Genomic DNA, 20,286 nt, shown 5'->3' with positions numbered 1-20,286 from the left:
CCTTGCCTTCACCTTGTCCCAGCGCTGTGAGTTACCGACTTTTTTCCGTTCTGCTTGTAATAGGAATTATTACAGAGGGCCTGGGCGAGTAATTACTGGGCATGGCGAAGGGGAGGGCCGCTGTCGTATATTTCTGTAAAGAAGTTATTTACCGTGCCTTCCCCAACACCAACCTGGCCCTTTTCCCTGTCGCTCTTCATCCGGCCCCCTGTCTTTCTTAACCTTGATTCAATTCAGCTAACTATCATTAATCATCCGAGGTGTCTGGGGAAGTTTATCAGAAGCAAGAAAAAAAATGCTGGTTTGAAAGGACCGTGTGGAGGAGTGTGTGCTGCAGTCTTTGACTTTGGTTATAAATTGAACAACTGTGGAATTTAAACTGAATTGACCCCCACGGGATGTTGTATTGAAATGTACTAAATCGCAATTCATAGAGGAACAGTTGTATTTTGGTACATAACTAGACCTACAGTATGATTGTAAAGTATATTAGGAACAGCCTTTTATACGTGTTAAATTCAGACACTGCAGTTATGGAAATGCCCCAAACATTTGTGTGTGTTTGATAAACTGTGATGAAAATGATTTCAATTTCTGTCTTTTTCAGTCCATTTTCATTCAGATATCTCAGATTCAAGTTCACTGATCGAAATGAGAGTACCACATTGTGTTTTTCAGATTATACCCTATTATGCAATGTGTAATAGCACATTGTCAATAAGCAGTACAGTTTGGTACAGTACAGAACATTATTCATTTATTTCCATTTCCACTATCAGAATAGCAAAATAGCCATAATCTACCATATTTTTGTCACCTTTCATAAGGGTTTCTTATAGGGTTGGGCCGATAGACGATGCCAACGTCCATCGCCGATGGCCAATAGACAACACGATGCTGAGCCGGCATCGCCGGTCCTCCACCCCGCCCTGGTTGCAAACCAGCTCGTGAAAAATACACACTTAGGCCCGGTTTACACTAATACGTCTTAGTGTTAAAATGGCATTTTAGAACGAAAATGATTCACATCCACTCTGTGTTTTACCTAGCATTTCTGAACAGCCCTCCGTCCCTTGAAAACGCACATCAAGTGACCACACACACACACACGCGCACACACGCACACACACACACACACACACACACACACACACACACACACACACACCCACACACACACACACACACACACACACACACACACACACACACACACACACACACACACACACACACACACACACACACACACAGACACACACTATCATGCACTCCTCTGAGCTCCAGAGTGCAGTGCACGTCAGACAGTTTATCAAGGATGTACCACAGGATCGCGTCTCACTATAGTTGTTAAACGTGATATTTAGACATCCCAAGTCTCCCGGATGTTCCGGGAGTCTCTATGCATTTGCGGGACTCATAATGCCCGCGAACGAGTGATAATCTCCCGGGAAATCGCATTTCTCTCTCCCTTCTCACACCCAGATCCCCCCTGCTCTTCAAACAAGTCGCGTGCACCGCCCCCCCCACCCCCGCTTTTCACATGATGACAATGCCATCATCCATCGGGATGTTTCAAATTATAGCATATAATAATCAGCATAGTGAAAAACGATTAATAAGGATTAACCTGATCATTTGCAACTCTGCTAGCTCTGATGAGTGCTACAAGGATCACACGGTGCATCAGTGTTTTCATATCGAATGCGTGATGATGTTTTTCAGACTGAAATAGAAAGTTGTTCTGTTTCAGAACCAGGTTCTAAATTGTTTTCACTCTCTCCTGTTTCAAATTAGTTTATGGATATTTTAATAATTTGCTTACTGTTATTATTGAATATTTAAATATGTTCAAGATTGTGTCTTCTTAAGAAATCACACTGATACTTATACTAATTAATTATTCAATTATTATTAATGATTCACCTTCATTATCATGTCCAACTCCTGTCTCTATCTCTTTATACAAGTCATTTTATAATCAGCATTTTATGCCAATGGCCAGTGCCTTAGATCAGAGGGCCTACTGACCACCTCTGTACACACTGCTCTCTGGTTTAGGAAAGGCTTTCCTCTCCACACCAGCCATCTCAGTCCCCAGTGAAAGAGTTTTTCATCAGCAGGGGACATTGTAAATGTGCAAAGACCAGCTTATGCCAGAAAACATAGATATGCTGATATTTCTTTTAAAATATGTCAAATCCCAGCACAGTGAAATTAAAATATGTCAAATATTTGTAGAAACAGAAATTGTTGAAAAATATAATTCAGGGGGGCTAATAATTCTGACTCCAACTGTATTTTTTAAAAACTATATCAAAACCTACATTAAAACATATATGTTTATTTATGAAGATTAGAAATATTCCTCTAAAATTTGTATTTTTATCAGACTCCTGTGTGTATGTTCTGTAATATCACTTTTAATGCAAAGAATAAGTCATTTGCCTGGTTTATAAAGTTAAATATCTCAACATAAACTGAGGAGGCTGAAAAAAATGCCATTTTCTATGGAAATTTTAGACGGCTAATAAGAGATTTTTTGCATCTGAACTCTTCATATGTTCTTTCCGTGTGGTAATCTTCATAAAACCGTATAAGAAAGACTTTTTCAATTCAAAAACCATATTTCAGTTTGATTCTTAACTCGTTTCTGAAAGCTGCATGACTTTGGTCAGGTCAATGTGAGAGTGTGGTTCAACCTGATCATGTATCTTTACAAAATATGTGTTTGTGCACCTGCACCTGCTGCCATACACATAAAAAAAGAAAAGGAAAAAAAAAAAAGATCTATGTTGGTTTTGATGTATACCGGCGTCACTTCCAGAAGAAATGGCCGTTTATTTGGCTGATAGATAGGGTGCACCAGTGCCCTTGCTCTTGCTTAGCAGAAAGGAAAGGGTGCGTGTTGGATCAGGGCATGCACTGTATGTACCCAAGGTCACTGTCGAGAATAGATCTAGTGGGGGTTAGTGGGGGATTCATCTTGGGTATGAACTCCTGAGGGGACAACGTGACATCCCAACTTAACCTTTTCCTGACATACAAAGGTCTGTTCCTGCAGAGCACCATGCATTTATGTAGTTCACAAGCTGGAAAACAAGACTAAATAGAGGTTGATCACAAGATAGACTTGACTAGATTAATAATGACAACTCTTCCATTCCAAGCCAAGAGTTAGATTTCTCTAGACTTCAGGATGGGCTTAGCTTTACTGTCAATCAGGCAACATAATACCTTATAAATATGTTATAATGTTGTTGAGTATTGCGATTACAATATACAGTATTTTGTGATATGGTTTCCTAAATAAAATATATATTATTTAACCATTCATCAATCCATCCATCTGTCTGTTTACAGTATCTATTTATCCATCCATCAATCCATCTATCCATCCATCCATCCATCCATAGTATTTATCCATCCATCCATCCATCCATCTACAGTATCTATCTATCCATCCATTCATCTATAGTATCCATCTATCTATCTATAGTATTCATCCATCTATCCATTCATCCATCCGCCCTCCCGACCATCCATCCATCCATCCATCCATCCATCCATCCATCCATCTATCCATCATCCATCTGTAGTATCCATCCATCTATCTATAGTATTCATCCATCTATCCATCCATCCATCCATCAATCCACCCAACCAACCATCCATCCATCCATCTATAGTATTTATCCATCCATCCATCCATCCATCCATCCATCCATCCATCCATCCATCCATACATCCATCCATCCATCCATCTACAGTATCTATCCATCCATCCATCTATAGTATCCTTCCATCTTTCTATAGTATTCATCCATCTATCCATCTTTGTTTATTTATTTATTAAATATGCTATAATAAAAAACTGTTTAGTGGGCAGCACAATGACTGGTTAGCACATTTGCCTAATAGCAAAAAGGCTGTTGGTTCAAGTCCCGGCTGGACCAGAACATCTTTCTGTGTAAAATTTGCATGTCAAAAATATTTTAATATCTTGTTTTTAACTTATTTTAATTTGGTTCAGGAATTAAAATGACCACTTTGAATGAACAACACTGAAAAAAAAATTCTTACTTCAATTTATTGTCTTGTTCTAGTCCAAATCTCTGAAATTACTTAATTCAAGAAGCATTTTCTAGGCAAGCAAAACATATTGTCTTGTTTTAAGAAATAATATGCCGAAATTAGGTGAGTTTTTCCTTAAAACAAGCTAAATAATTTGCCAATAGTGTAAGCAAAATAATCTTATGCCAAAAGGAAAAACAAGATAATTTTTTTTACCCCATGTCAGGGTTCTGCCACTTTGGTCTTGTAAATTCTTGTTTTGGTGGCAGAGCTCGGACACTACCCATGTCTGGTCCTGTTTCTGTCTCTGTGTGCGCGCGCGCCGTCGTGGGTGTACGCAGAGTGTGCGCGCTCCTGCTTGACGCGGCCGCGCGCGCGCTCTGCGTCCCTCAGACGCGTGCGCTCTTGTACTCATGTTTGTATTCGTCTGTCAGCAGCGTGGTGTTTCATTCCCAGCGTCTCAGTCTTGTTGGTTTCGGTTTTGGTCGGCGCTGGGATGAAGCATGCACGCTGCGTGTGTGAACGCACGGTGAGTGCTTTCATTCATTGTGTGCTCGTGTCTTGCGTCTGTTGTCAAAGCACGTGGCTATGTGTTTACATTGTGGTCACGTGCTTTTGTCGTGTGCTTCAGTGTTGTGTTTGTGTTGTCATGAACATGCGGTTAATGAGTTCTCTCATTGGCTGCATGTTCTTGTCCTGTGTATGTGAGCGCATGGCTTGTCTCGTCTCTGTCATGCGCTCTCCCGTCTATTGTCTTGTCCCATCCACCTTGTTATCCTGTTTGTAATTATTATTTTCACCTGTCCGCCTGTCTGTTAATTGGTTTGTCTTTCCTATTTATTCTCCTAGTGTGCTCTGTTCTGTGCTGGTCCGTTGTTGATTGTTCCCTTCCCTGTTGCTGATTTCTATTCTACAACAGTGGTTTAAAGTATTGTCTTGCCAAGTTTCAGATCTTGTCTAGTTGAGTGTGTAATATAATGTTGTGTTTTTCCCCACATGGGGAGATTTGAGTTTTGTTTTTGTTTTATTTTTCATTAAATTCTTCATTCCCCGCATTTGGGTCCTCGCCTCCTCTCCATCCACCCCCATATCGTGACACCCCATTGGCAAATTATTTTACTTGTTTTAAGGAAAAATTTCATTTTGGCATTTTGTTTCTTAAAACAAGTCAGTAATAGAAAATTCTTCTTGATATTTATTTATTTTTTTATATTTGAGCTCAAATCGAGACAAACTGTATAGGAAAAACATTTTTTGCAGTGAACTCAGGTGAGTTGCATAATACCAACATGATCTTAGCTCTATCAGATAGTGTATGATAATTTCTCTATGTAAAAATGTGTAAACTGTGTATAAATGAACAGTTGTCAAAAGGCACATCTTGCTGACTGTCTTGCATAAATACAGTCAGATATGGTTTACTGTAAGTGATTGTAAAATGGTTGCTGTCCAGTTCTGAAATCTTTCAGCTTTCCATGTAAAAGGATTTTGTGGTCACTTAAAGTAAGTTTGTCTGTTTTGTGAATATGCCCATTCTTTGTCCAATAAATAATAAATCAATAAATAACAAGGCCTAAATACTTTCTGTTTTTTAAGTGTAGCTTAAATAAATTGGTGTTATTCTAGAGTCCGATCTGAGTTTCAGTAGTCACGTCAAAGCAGTAAGTAAATTAGCATACTTTCATCCTAAAAACAACATTGCAAGAATAAGATGCTTATTCTTGTTTCCAGTGAAGACTTAGATAAACTTGTTCATGCTTTTATTACCAGCAGGCTGGATTCCTGTAATGGACTCCTCACTAGCCTTCCCAAAAAGACAGCCAGACAGTTGCAGCTCATCCAGAACGCTGCGGCCAGGATTCTGACTAGAAAATCCGAGCACATTACACCTGTCCTCAGGTCTTTACAATGTCTCACAAAATCAAATAACTTAGAAATTCCAAGAGTTCATTCAAAGCAGGGTGAATCTGCCTTCAGCCGGCAGCTAGCTCTCTGCAACTTTCACATGGTTGCCCATTGAAGCTAAGCAGGGCTGCGCCCGGTCAGTACCTGGATGGGAGACCACATGGGAAAGATAGGTTGCTGCCGGAAGTGGTGTTAGTGACCCGCCCAACCTGCGGTCTGTGTGGGTCCTAATGCCCCAGTATAGTGACGGGGACTCTATACTGCTCAGTGAGCGCCGTCTGTCGGATGAGACATTAAACCGAGGTCCCGACTCTCTGTTGTCGTTAAAAATCCCAGGATTTCCTGGCCAAATCTGCCCACTGTCCTCTGTCCATCATGGCCTCCTAACCATCCCCATATTCAATTGGCTTCATCACTGTCTCCTCTCCACCAATCAGCTGGTGTGTGGTGTGCGGTCTGGCGCAAAATGGCTGCCGTCGCGTCATCCAGGTGGATGCTGCACACTGGTGGTGGATGAGGAGATCCCCCCATTGTGTAAAGCGCTTTGAGTGCCCAGAAAAGTGCTATATAAATGTAAGGAATTATTATTATTATTATTAGCTACTATGCCCCTCACTGCTGGAATCATCTTCCAGAAATGATCAGATGTGCTCCAACAATAGGCACATTCAAATCAAGACTGAACACACATCTGTTTAGCTGTGCCTTTACTGAATGAGCACTGTGCTATGTCCGGCAGATTGCACTATTATGTCTTTCATTTCTTTTTCATTCTTTTATAACTTGTTTTAACACATTTTAATATGTTTTAAACCATTTTTAATTCTTTTAATATTTTTTATAGTCTTATTTCTTTTATTCTTGTTTAAGTAAAGCACTTTGAATTACCATTGAGTTTGAAATGTGCCATAAATGTGCCCTAAATTGTATAATTTTAGTCTATTTTTTTTTATGTTTAATCTTAGTTCATCTCATTTTATTTTATTTACTATCTTTATTCCATTGCATTTTATTTTGTCAGGTGTTATGGCTTTATTATTATTTTGATGTTATTGAACTCATATAATATTGATAATTACATATGCTATTATTGAAATAACAGTAATATTATTGTGGGGTCCTGCTGTCAACCACACTAAAGATGCTATATACAGGTTCAATTTGAAAGCAAGTGCAAAGTTTGAGGAGCAAGAAAGTGAAAGATGTTTTTTTTCTAATGCAGAGCGTAGAGGACAGGGCTTGATTTGATTCATTTGGAGAATGAATGAGAGGATAAAAGCAATAGAGATGGAGAACAAAGGGAAGGGAAGAGAGTCGATAAAGGTATGAGTGATGAGTGGAGCGAAACCAGGATCAAGGGCAGATGGAGAAAAATGCTACTGCATATAAAAGACTGTGAGAAAGAGAAACAAAAAATGCACAAATATTTGATTAATACTAAAAAGGAAGACCTAAAGGTGCTGTATGTATTGATTCTGAAGCATAGAAAAAATGTTAGCAACATTCTATGTTTACATAGTTGTTTCACTGACTAAAATCAAAATCAAATAAATAAAATCCATTCAATCCTACAGTTATTCTATTATAAAACGTGCATTCAATGTCGGAATGTCTATTTTTGTCTGAATGGCATTTCGTTTCTATCTCTCGTTCTGTAAAGTAATTTACAGTGCATTACAGATTAAACCGAATGTGTGCAAACCTTTATTTCACCAAAGAAATAGATCAGTTCGGTGGTGAACTCAAGAAGATGAAAATGTCTACACTCTGAATGTATCTCAACAGCTAGAGCAAAGAACCACAACTCAATGCCATACAGTATATCTATAGACAACCTAAAGCCATACAATGAAGCTTTCATAACAATATTTGATGCAAGAAAAAAGAGGGGTTTCTTTTAAAATTAGCTTAGTAACATGTCAAGTGCTCATTCTGGCTTTAGAATGCAATATCACAAACACCTTTCTTTGCTTGAACCCAACAGCATGGCACAAACAACACCAAGGTCATGGCTTTGACTTCCAGGGAATTCATGAGTTGAATAAAAAAGATATAACATGAATGTAATGTGAGCTGCTTTGGATTAAAGCATCTAGCAAATGTATAACTATAAATGCAGATATCAGGAAATTAGGTTTGAAAATGTGCATTTAAAAAAAAAAAAACAATAGTGGTATTGTTTAAAAAATAGTGCAAAATTCAGTTTAAACTAGAAAAGTGTGATTTTATGTTGTCTACATTTAGATTTAGTAATTTAACAGATGCTTTTGTCCAAAGTGACTTTCAATTGAGGAGGCATTCAGCGATTCAACAAGAAGAGTCAGAAAAGGAATCGCTAGAATTAGGAGGGGTAAAGGATTATTACATAGAAAGAATAGTGTTTCTACAGTTGGTTGGTTAAGCCACTGAAAATTTATTCGCCAAAACTGTTATTCCATTTATTGGACCCTCTAATTTTTGTGGCTTCAGTCATTGTTGGGGTACTCTTTTAAATCTGGAAGAATTAGCAACTCATATCAAAATATGTAGAGTTATTGTTCAATATGGAAAATAATAATCGAGATAGCATTTTTGCCATATCGCCAAGCCCTAGTGTGAAGCACGGGTTTTTTTTCAACCAAGGCTAATTCTGAAAACATACCACTATATACATTTCTGGAGAGCACCAAATGTAGCTACCCAGGAGCTACTGTATGATTTTTTTTGAAGTTTTTATTTTCACGAATCCATCAGAGGCTGCTGTGTACGCTTTTTGAGATCTCAAATTTCTCTCGCAAGTGCAATTCACACCTGCTGTTCTCGTGTAAATCCACCAATGGCCACTGCTGACTGACTGACTGACTGACTGACTGATCAACTGAACCACCCTCCTCCCCTAAACTCAACCAATAGTTTTCAAAAGCACTGATTAACCTGCCCACCCACTTCCCTAAATCCACCAGAGGCCGCTGTCGACTGACTTGACTGACTGACTGATCGCCTGACCCAGCATCCCCTTCCCTGGACCCAACCAATAGTGTTTTCAAAAGCACTGATTGACCCACCCACTCACTTCCTTAAACAAAACCGACAGTTTTCAAAAGCAATTCAGAAAAAGAAAAGCCCTTGCCTGATTTTCACCACGTTTTCAGAGTTTACCACATTCTCACCCTGTTACTTACTTGTTGTTTTATGTCCTGGTTCATTTTTGGGTGAATTATACCTAAAAGGGGTGGTCCTCTATAATATCATATTTTAAACTTCAGTGGATTTGTAATGTACAGTTGTGAACATAAACAACATCTCTGAATATAAGACGCTCAAAGTTCAATGTGAAGGGAGATATTAGCTTTTACATAATTAGTTAAGCAAAGCCTACAGGGAACAAAGTTTGGGGACTACAAAACAATACATCCGGGTTAATGATGTCATAAACCCTTCAGGTTACCAGGTGGCAAGATGGGCTGTAATGTTTTGGCAGAGACGCTTCCTGGTGAGATGAAGCCAATCTGCAAATCAGAGCCTCTTGAGTGCAGGCTTTAACCAAGGACTATAAATTCAGCTACAAATCTTCTTAACTGTTCAACCTACAGTGAGTAAATGACCAGAAATCTTTCATATTTTGCTGAATTATACCTTGAAAGGGTGGTACACAGCGATATATTTTAAACTTTACTTGATGTGTAATGTAGCTGTGTGAGCATAAACAGCATCTCTGGATGTAATATGCTCAAAGTTCATTGCAAAGGGAGACATTGGCTTTTACAGAGTTAGCTCAACAAAGCCTACAGCGAGCAAAGTTTGGGGACAACAAAAAAATACATCCGGGTTAATGATGTCATAAACCCTTCAGATAATCTGCATACACCCCACACAGCGAAGGGGCGTGGCCAGATGCGCTGTAATTTTATATCAAAGACGCTTCTTGGTGAAATGGAGCCAATCAGCGAATCAGAGCTTCTTGAGGGCGGGCTTTTGGGGGAACTAGGAAATATGACAGTCATTTTCATGTTAGCTGAGTTGCTGTGTATAATAAAAAAAACAACATGATTTTTCACACATGAAGTGTGAGCACACATTGCTTTTCACCCAATAAACTTTAAAAACACACCCTGGACCACCCCTTTAAGGCTGTGTTTCCACTGAATGTATTTTGTATATGCAAATATGCTGCAGATGCTCAAAACATACAGTGCTATCACCAACACCAACAGAAAACAAATTTTCAGCTTGGGAAAAAAAAAAAACACTTTGGGACTTTCTGAATTTGAGTATTGTTCCACTGGGTCCCCTCAAGGTTGTTGCCTTTCACCTCTCCTGTTCATCATGTATACTAATGATTGTCAGAGTATGTACGGCAATTGTCATTTCATTAAACATGCAGATGATTCAGTGATTGTGAGTCTACTCCACGATCAGGATTTGGGACATGGTCCTGTTGTAGAAGAATTTACTTCCTGGTGTGATAGATTTTCTCTCTAGTTAAATGTAAATAAAACTAAAGAAATGGTAATAGATTACAGGAAGGCTTCGCTTATCCCCAGCATAACACATATTAAAGGCTTGGACATTGAAATTGTGGATAAATATAAATATCTAGGGGTCGTTATTGATAATATGTTGACATTTCAACCTAACACTCCAACTTCAACAAGGACTGTTTTTTCTGAGGAAAATAAGATCGTTTCAGGTTTGTACCTCTATGATGACTGTTTTATAAACTATTTATTGAATCTGTTTTATCGTTTTGCATTGTAGCGTGGTACAGTAATCTGAGTGTGTCAAATAAGAACAGGTTGAGCAGCCCGGTAAGGGTGGCAGGCAAGATCATCGGTTTTAACCAAACTGGTCCAATGGTTTTTAAAGAGAGCTCAGGATATCCTATGCACCCCGGATCACCCATTGTCTTTTATAACGGTGGCCATTAAGTCATTAAATAAGTCCAGAGGGGAGGGAGATGCACCTACATAATGATGTATTGTATGTTGTGTGGTAATATTTTATTAATGTGTACATGGAACTTCGCCTGTGTTATGGCACCTTGCTGCAATTTTAGTTTTCCTAAATGGGATAATAAAGTTGAGTCTGAGTCTGACATGCAGCCTTAAGTTCTAATAATATTTCACAATATTTCTCTTCTAACAGTGTGTTTAGTGTTAATGCACTCTTGGAAAGCATAGTGACATCTTTCAAAAACTTTGATGGTCAAAAAGGAGTCATTTCAACATCTTCAAATACACAGCTGTCCACTTTTACCCATCCAAGCCCTAAGAGCTACTATTTCAATACCACAAACATCTCCAGGCTGCTCTCAATTTACAGAATGCACATATTGATAGGGGTCAAGACAGAAAGCGCAGGAGAGAGATTGCGAAAGACTGAGCTCCACTAAAAGCCTTCGCTTCAATTCAGGCAAAGCTGCACCTTTGATTTTTTCCCCTCCTTATGGAGTCTGTCCAGAACTTGCCCTTCTAACAAGATCAAGTCCACTGCTCATAGATTCCATTACCCTCTCCTCAATTAAATTACATCTACATTTGTGCAGGTTAAGGACTGGCGCGTGCTGCCAAGACTCAAGACTTCATTGGACGCAGAGAGATCCTGGCATTCGCCCTCCCTGACACGGGAGTGAGTAAAAACAAGCCAAGAACACGAGAGAGCAGGGAGATAGAGAGAAAAAGAGGGGAATCAAAAAATCAATAGAGCAGGAAAACAGGCATGAAGATTGAAGGGTGGGACAGAAGGAGAGAGAAAGGGTGATTGCGAGACCACCGCAGTCTCAGATGCGTCTGACTGCCAATCGCCGAGAGCATATCGATGAAAGTCGGCAGGGAGAGGTTTGGTAGAGGTGACCCAGCGTCTCTGGGGACACACAGAAGCAGTCTGCCCTGTCAGATGGGTCTGAAAGTAGAGGTTATTGAGGCCTGTCTCCCTTTAGCAATTCCCACCGCTCAATTTAGGTGTGTGTGGAGGGCATCTCTGTACTTTTAGAGACACCGCACACAGCCCTTCGGGGACCTCCTGAGCCCATCCGGGACTCTTTTATCTGGCCAAAAGCTGTGACACTAAAGCAATGAGGTGGAATGTTTGAAGACCGAAGTCTCTGACTGCCTGGATACAGAACAGTGTGTGAGAGTGGAACTAGCTGTATGCCAGTTTCATTTAAGAAATGGTTCCTCTGAGGAAGACAGGTACATGTTTAGTTGCAATGAGAGAAAAAAGGAGCCATTGAATTATTATATATTACTTTTAAATGCTAGTTGACTTTCAGTTTAAATTGGAAAACATTTAAACAAGACCCTTTCAAGCAAACATCCATATTATGTGTAAACAAACTTAAATTTTCGACTTCTATTTTAGTTTTTATTAGGCCCTGGGCACTGGCACTGCAGGGACTTTTCTGGAATTGCTCCTGTTATTATTATTAATATTTAGCTCAAAAGTAAATAACATTTTAAACATCTAAACATGCTCGGAATCTCAAACACAAACCAAAAGTGGTAAAGATGTATCTCATTATGATCATTTTCAACAAAGTGACACTCGAGCTGCATTTCCCATACTGTACATGTACAAAAATTGAAAGACACATAAAGGCACAGGACATCAATATGATGTCAACTTGACGTTGCACCCCAAGGTCGTGGGATGTTGCATCGGGTTTACGTCAGAACCCAACGTCAGGCCAGCATCAATGTCCAACATCAGACAGACGTTGCATTTTGGTTGTATTTTAACACAACCTAAAAAATTCCAAATATCAGCCTCTAATGATGTTACAGCTTGACGTATTGTGGATGTTACCACTGTGACGTCTATCAGACATTGGATTTTGGTTCCCATGCCTGATGAATACATGTCAGTATTTGATATCAGTATGACTTTGGTTTGAGATGTTGGTTCAGCGTTGGATTTTGGTCACTTTCCAACACAACATAAAAGCCCCTTTCACACAGTGATACTAGTAAATATCCGGAAAATTTCCGCAACGGGCGATGCAGTGGCGCAGTAGGTGGTGCTGTCGCCTCACAGCAAGAAGGTTACTGGTTCGAGTCTCGGCTGGGTCAGTTGGCATTTCTGTGTAGAGTTTGCATGTTCTCCCTGCATTTGCATGGGTTTCCTCCAGGTGCTCCGGTTTCCCCCTCAGTCCAGAGACATGCGGTATAGGTGAATTGGGTAGGTTAAATTGTCCATAGTGTATGAGTGTGTGTGGATGTTTCTCAGGGAGGGGTTGCGGCTGAAAGGGCATCCACTGCGTAAAATGTGCTGGATAAGAAGGCGGTTAATTTTTTTAATTAAACCCCAGATTAATAAAGGGACTAAGCCGACAAGAAAATTAATGAATGCAGTGTTTCCTCTAGGATTTTTTCCAGCTGTGGCGGCAGACCTTTTTTTTTTTACAGAGATCTACCTATGGCGTCATTGCAATGACAAATGTCATGAGTGCAGAATTAGAAGTCGAGATCGCATTTATGTAATAGCCTACAGCATGCGGATCTCTTTGCTTGCGCGCCGATTTCCTCTGCTTGTGCACAAAACTTCTTGAACGCCCCCTCAAATGTAAGCCGCTTTAAGAGCACGCAGATCTTGTGCGCTCTCAAATAAACACTGCTAAAGTGCGATTTAGTGCGTTTATGTAACGAGTATGTCTCCAGCATTTATTAGATTTGCTAGGAATATTTATGAATGTCTCCCTAATAAACCCACAGAGCGATATTAATGCGTCCTGAAGTAAAGTGAAATGGCTATACGTAGTGTTACGTAGTATACGTAGCGCCTGTCAGTCAGCCAGTCAGTCAGCACGTCACCTTAAAGGGGTAAACAAATGACGCACAGCACTACTACGGTTACAGAAAAGTTTGCGCTGTTATAATTCACTTACCCTTTAATGCATTTTGGTGCGATTATTACCCGCTATTAAAAAAAATAAATGTTTTGAATGAGAAGCTGTAATGTAGCAGCGGGATGAATTTTGGCGTGGCGGAAACCATCTGTAGCGGAAACCATGGAATGAATGAATGAATGAATTTCCGGAACAACTTCACCAGTAAATTTACCGGTAAACAAACAGTGGTTTATCATAAGCATTTTATTAATAATTTTTTTACACAGATTACATTAATAATGATAATACAAACAATATACGACTAACATCTAGTTGCTAAATGTGTCAATGAAATAAAAGCCTTTCAATATTTTTCAAAAGAGCATGGATGTGAATGCGTCTGAACGTTCTGATTGGCTGGAGTAGACGTCTCATGTGAACTTGCACTTTCCTGCAATTTTCCTTCTGTGTTCACACAGAGCAGCATTCCGGCAAATTACCGGTAATGTTACAACTTCTCTTTCTGGAAAATTGCCAGGATGAATTTATTAGTACTTTCAAAAAGGGCCTGTTCACACATGAACGCTTTGAGGGAAATTGGCAGTAATTTTTCAGAAAAGTCTAAAGTCAACAAAATATCAATGTCATTTCACGTCTTTATTAGACATCAAAATAACATTGTCCTTAGATGCTGGTGACCTAAATCTAACCTAATATTATATGTAAAATTACTTTGTGTGTCTGCTGGGATGGGACATCTCTAAAGGAAGTCAGTTATTTTTACTTAAATCACATCAACACCAGATTAGGGCAGTTATTTCGATTTTTCGCTGAAGCGTGTGTCTGTGGATGCCTTACAAATTTAGCTTTGCCATGGAACAGGACATCTGATTGTCATGACTGTTTGTCCACCAGATGCCACTGTAGTTCGCCAGCAACCCCCAGCGGACTACAGTGGCTTTAGAACTACATTTCCATACATTCTTTCGCACACACACCCGGTCTGTCATTTACACTGATTTACAACCACAGCTGTCTCTGTTCTCCGTTGAATACCTGGACTATAAATTCAGTCATTCATCCTCTGTTTGTCAGTTGGTTGTTGTCGTCGTTGGTATGTGTTCCTGATCTTGCTCTAGTATCTTGTCTCAGTTGTTTAAGTCTAGTTCAAGTTTATCTGTTTGAGTTCCTTATTTGTTTGTTTTGTTTGTTACTTTGATTATTGTATTTTTGTCACTTTCACTGCACATAAGCCATTAAAATCTCCACTTGGATTCTACACCCGTTTTTGTTCCTGTTTTGATCACTCTAAAGTGACACTGATAATGTAAGCAATGTAAGTTTATGAGCGCAAACAAATATTTACAAATGAATGACTGTACAGATACATCCTTTAAAACAAGAACTACTATATTCACATAAAAATATAAGGAGTACATTTTTACGACTTTAACTTTAAGCCAACTATCTAGCCTACTCACTCAGGCAGAAAGAAAAATGGGGGAAAATTCCCAAGAATGACAAATAACAAACGCATTCATGAGATGCTAACCAACTCAACTCAACTAACAAACTCAAACTTGTAGAGTGCAAGCAAAAAAAGGCTATAGACTAATGAGAGAAAGAATCACACAGAAAAGGTAGAAGAACAAAAGGAAGAAAACGTCAATTAGCATACTTTAATAATAAAGCATACCTTTTGAAATGATGTAATGTAATGTGTATTTATATAGCACATTTATCGTGTATGGCCATACACCCAAAGCGCTTCACAATCATAAGGGTGGTGTCTCCACACCACCACCATTGTGCCGCATCCACCAGCTATACGGAGAGTGGAGAGACAGTGATACAGTCAATTCAGTGGTCATGATCTGTAAGGGCAGATTAAGAAAATTTGTCCAGGGCACTGGGGTTACACCTGTACTTGAGAAATTCACGAGAATTGCCATGGGATTACATAACATGCAATAAGCTTCATTCTTTGCCTGAACATGATCTGTGCTGTTCGAAATGGACGTGTATGCTGGTTTTATCACAACCTGCTTTTGGAGGGAGAAATCGAGACACCGTGGGAAAGATTTTATTGTAGTTTCATGACCTACATTTGCCATCCTGCCAGCCTACTTCCAGAGCAGCGCTAATGAATATTTCCCTTTGAGTGTACGAACTGAAAAAATAATCCCACTCTCATTTCCACAGAAAGATCTGATGTTTGACATAAAAACATGGGTGTAATGTTGTCCATGTTTTCCTTTGTTCTGTGCAATTCATGTTTCTAGTGGCATATCAATCACCCTAGAGCCACCAAAAATATGGAAGACTAATAGACAAAAGTACTAGAAGCTGCCTGATAATCAATTTTCAGAATGCAAAAACAAGGTTTTTAGGCTATAGGTATAGGTTTTTAATTGCTTTTGGTTTTAAAAACTTTAATTTAGTTTTCTCATTTTATTATGTATTAATAGTTAGTGAAGTAATGTAACAATGTGTATTTATAATAGGTGAACAAAGATAATTTTTTAAAATCTAGATTAATCTCACTGTATTCTTGGAATTAATCTAGTTTAAAATGACTCATTTGAATTCTGCCGAAGGCGTTCAGAATATGTGTGCTACCCAAATAATTACTAAATATAAATCTTCGAAAACGAGTTTCTCAAGCCAGGTGGTGCATTAGACCAGGGGCTCCGCTCCGGCTTCCAAAATGCATCACAAACTGCTTGAGAAACTGTTCTACTAAGATAATTGGTGATGAAAATAAATGATGTTCAATAAGATGTACTTGTGTTTATTCAGTTAAACATGAATTTTGAACTGTAGGCCTACATAAGCTCTAAACATCAATTTTTGATCACCTTAATTTGACTACAGTCATAACTGAACTAAACAGAAATGGAATTAAGACGTGGAGTATGCAGATATTAGTGGCATTATTGAAGTAAACACTGTAATCAAACTATTACCCTCATGTGTGACTTTTCGCCATATTTTCCAGCAAGATCCACACACGGCTGTCAGTAAAGGACCACACACACACACACACACACACACACACACACACACACACACACACACACACACACACACACACACACACACACACACACACACACACACACACACACACTCACTCACACTCACACACACACACACACACACACACACACACACACACACACACACACACACACACACACACACACACACACACACACACACCGCAAAATGCTGAAGTTTTTGTTTTTGCAATTTGGCGTGCTTTATTAAATTCCATAACACACTCACCAGTCCTTACTCCCTATTTACCTCTTATACCCTAGTTTGTCACGGGGGCATGAATGAAATGTTCATGAGTCAAAGTGAAACTGCCGAACTGCAGTTAAAGTCACCCAAAATTACAGGAAACTCTTACATGAAAGCACTTCAAGTAAACACTTTAATTTTATTATTGTCTATAAAGGCAAATAACTAGATTAAAGATGTCCATGTAAACGTAGTCAGTATGTCTTTGAAGTAAGTGAAAGATCCAGAAGGGCATCATGCTGATGCCAGGGCACTTTTTTGTCAGATGGCTAACCAGTCAGGTTTACATCCGTGCGAAAAAATCAAGGTGAAAGTCGTCATAGCTTGCGTAGAATAGACCCAGCTCCCAACCCAACTTTGAGAATAGGTTAACAGCGATATTTTTTATTGCGCGATAAGAGTCTCGCGTTAGCGCAGCACGTTAACGCTGATAACAACCCACCACTAGTATTTATATAGTGCATTTATTGTGTATAGCCATACACCCACACAGCTCTATCCACACCACTACTAGTGTGCAGCATTCACTTGGATGATGTGACGGCAGTTTTGTGGCTTCACAACAACTCAGTGAATGTTCTTGAGTGGTCTAGCCAGAGCCCAGACCTAAATTCTATTGAACGTCTCTAGAGAGATGTGAAAATGGCTCTACATCGTTGCTTCCCATCCAACCTGATGGAGCTTGAGGGGTACTGCAAAGTGGAATGGGCAAAAATTCCCAAAGACAGGTGTGCTAAGCTTGTGGCTTCAAAAAGACTTGAGGCTGTAATTGCTGCCAAAGGCACATCAACAAAGTATTGAGCAAAGGCTGGCAATACTTATGTACATATGATTTTTCAGTTTTTTTTAAATATTTAAGAATATTGCAACAATTAAAAAAAATTAACATTGTTATTATGGGCTATTGTGTGCAGAATTTTGAGGAAATTTCTTTAATTTAAGCCATTTTGGAATAAAGCTGTTACAGTACATAAAAAATTGAAAAAGTGTATCGCTATGAATACTTTCCGGATGCACTGTAAATCATTGGACATTTAGAGTGTACTATGACTGTCAAACTTACAGGAATCCCCCAAGGCTCGAGCTCAGGTCCTCTTCATTTCCCAGCATTGCTTCAGGCCTTGTTTTACTCTATCATCTGGATCAAATGGGGGGCTGGTGGAGAAGATTACCCCAGAAAAGATGCTCTGTGGCCTGGGCTGGAAACAGCTGGCAGATGGGGGTCCTGCAGGCATCTCTGGAGTCATGCTGATGGCAGAAATGGCAAACAGGATGGACACAGATGATGAGATGGTGTCCACAGGGCTGTTACTGATGCTAGGCTCACAAATGAAGCACATCTGAGAACCCTAAGGGCAAAAGAGCAAAGATGCGATGAAAGCACATCATGCATTTGATGAAGCTCAATGTTATGTTCGGTAAACATGTTTGTAGCACAGCATCTCAAAATTATACCGCGGACAATTTCATACTAATAACGGTGCTTGTGAGAAGTGCTGTGATTTTTGAGATATTAAGAAGATGTGGTGGGAATGGAAAATGTAATGTAGTAAGTATGAGGATGTGGAACCCGAGGCTAGTTGTCATATTTTTTACAAGTGACATGGATTTATTTTTTATTTAATGTTATGCAAATGCTTAAACCTTAAATTATTGGTTACAAAAATTTACATTATGTATGTAACATTTGCTGTTCTCTACTAATAACATAGCTGCTATTAGGTCAAGTTTTCACAGTGGGAACTTTTTTGTTTGTTTGTTTTAAAAAGAGTTATTATTTATATTGATTTATTATTATTATTACTATTATTACTATTATTATTATTTTGTAAATATTAAAGGGCATATATTTGACCCCTAATATTTTTTAAACATTTTTATAATTTAATATAATTCCTTTGTGTCTCTAGAATGTGTCTGTCCAGTTTCAGCTAAAACACCCATCAGATTATTTATTATCCCTTTCAAAATATTGGAATTTTCTGCTCAGATGTAGCTGCGCAATGTAGCCATTTTGTGTTTTTGCGTCTTCTTTTATAATTGTACTGACATGCGGCTGTGGTGATAAATTACAGCGGTTTTACTCTCTTTATTACAAACATGCACTGTTTTAGAAACGTTTTAAACTTGTAAAACTCATTCTTGACCACATTTGATGATGATTGATGATCACAGAGCGCTGAACAGATCTTTTAATCCCAGTTGCTATGTGCACGTCCTGTCTTGTGGATATGTTATACTCGTTACATGTTAATACGCAGCTGTCAATCAATTTGGTGGGTGGGGAAACCGCACTCTTATGTCACGTTGCGGTCGGCCTCAAAATGGGAGGGATTTGGAACCTATTTTAACATCAGGAAATTCAGAAAATAGACTTATTGTCTTTATATCACCCAAATAAGACTGTGGACACTATACCTACACACAGTCCTGTTTAAACAGCTTCCAAAAGTTGATTTCTATCATACAGTAGGTGCCCTTTAAACAGTAAACAGCTTCTATCCATTCAAAAATGAAATACATTTATTATATTATTTATTATATTAACATAACATTACTTAAATTATTTTTTAAATAATTAATTGCATTAGAATTTAAAATCGGTCTAGAGACTTACTTAATTTTCCTTCGGCTTAGTCTCTATATTTCAGAGGTCGCACAGCGGAATGAACCACCAACTATTCCAGCATATGTGTTACACAGCGGATGCCCTTCCAGCTGCAACCCAGTATTGGGAAACACCCTTACATACTCATTCACACACACACACACACACACACACACACACACACACACACACACACACACACACACACTATGGCCAATTTAGTTCATCCAATTCGCCTATAGCGCATGTCTTTGGACTGTGGGGGAAACTGGAGCACCTGAACGAAACCCACATGAACACAAGGAGAATATGCAAACTACACACAGAAATGCCAACTTGCCCAGCCGGGACTCAAACCAGCGACCTTCTGGCTATATGAGGCAACAGTGCCAACCCCTGAGCCACCATGCGCTCGGCCTAGAGCTATTTAATTAATAAAACAGGCTTTCTTTATTTAGTTTTAAGCCGTTTCACCAATTCAGCCAATTATGAAACAACATTTATTTTTCAAAATATTTTAAAAACGTAATAAACAATCTCAACATATCTGCCAAATGAGTTTTTAAATGAACTTTTACCAGTAGAACAA

General features: G+C 38.9%; 1 protein-coding gene and 1 long non-coding RNA gene across 13 annotated transcripts in view; one reads left to right on the top strand and one right to left on the bottom strand.

The window, feature by feature from the left end:
* LOC147843062 (uncharacterized) overlaps positions 1 to 20,286 on the top strand; it is an 812,539-nt gene that overhangs the window by 97,930 nt on the left and 694,323 nt on the right. The gene's annotated exons all lie outside the window — the stretch shown is intronic.
* mpped2a (metallophosphoesterase domain containing 2a) overlaps positions 1 to 20,286 on the bottom strand; it is a 264,905-nt gene that overhangs the window by 216,512 nt on the left and 28,107 nt on the right. For 7 of the 12 annotated variants that reach the window (XM_087259318.1, XM_087259319.1, XM_087259323.1 and 4 more), the window contains exon 4: positions 18,153 to 18,337. The gene's annotated coding sequence lies outside the window, so the exon portion shown is untranslated. Of the gene's footprint in view, positions 1 to 18,152; positions 18,439 to 20,286 lie in introns of all 12 variants that reach the window. The other 5 variants (XM_087259312.1, XM_087259313.1, XM_087259314.1 and 2 more) reach the window with 1 other exon arrangement.

This window comes from Danio rerio, chromosome 7 (genome assembly GCF_052040795.2).
Source record: "Danio rerio strain M-AB ecotype USA chromosome 7, GRCz13ab, whole genome shotgun sequence".
Lineage (NCBI taxonomy): Eukaryota > Metazoa > Chordata > Actinopteri > Cypriniformes > Danionidae > Danio > Danio rerio.
This window is presented reverse-complemented; position numbering and strand designations above follow the sequence as displayed.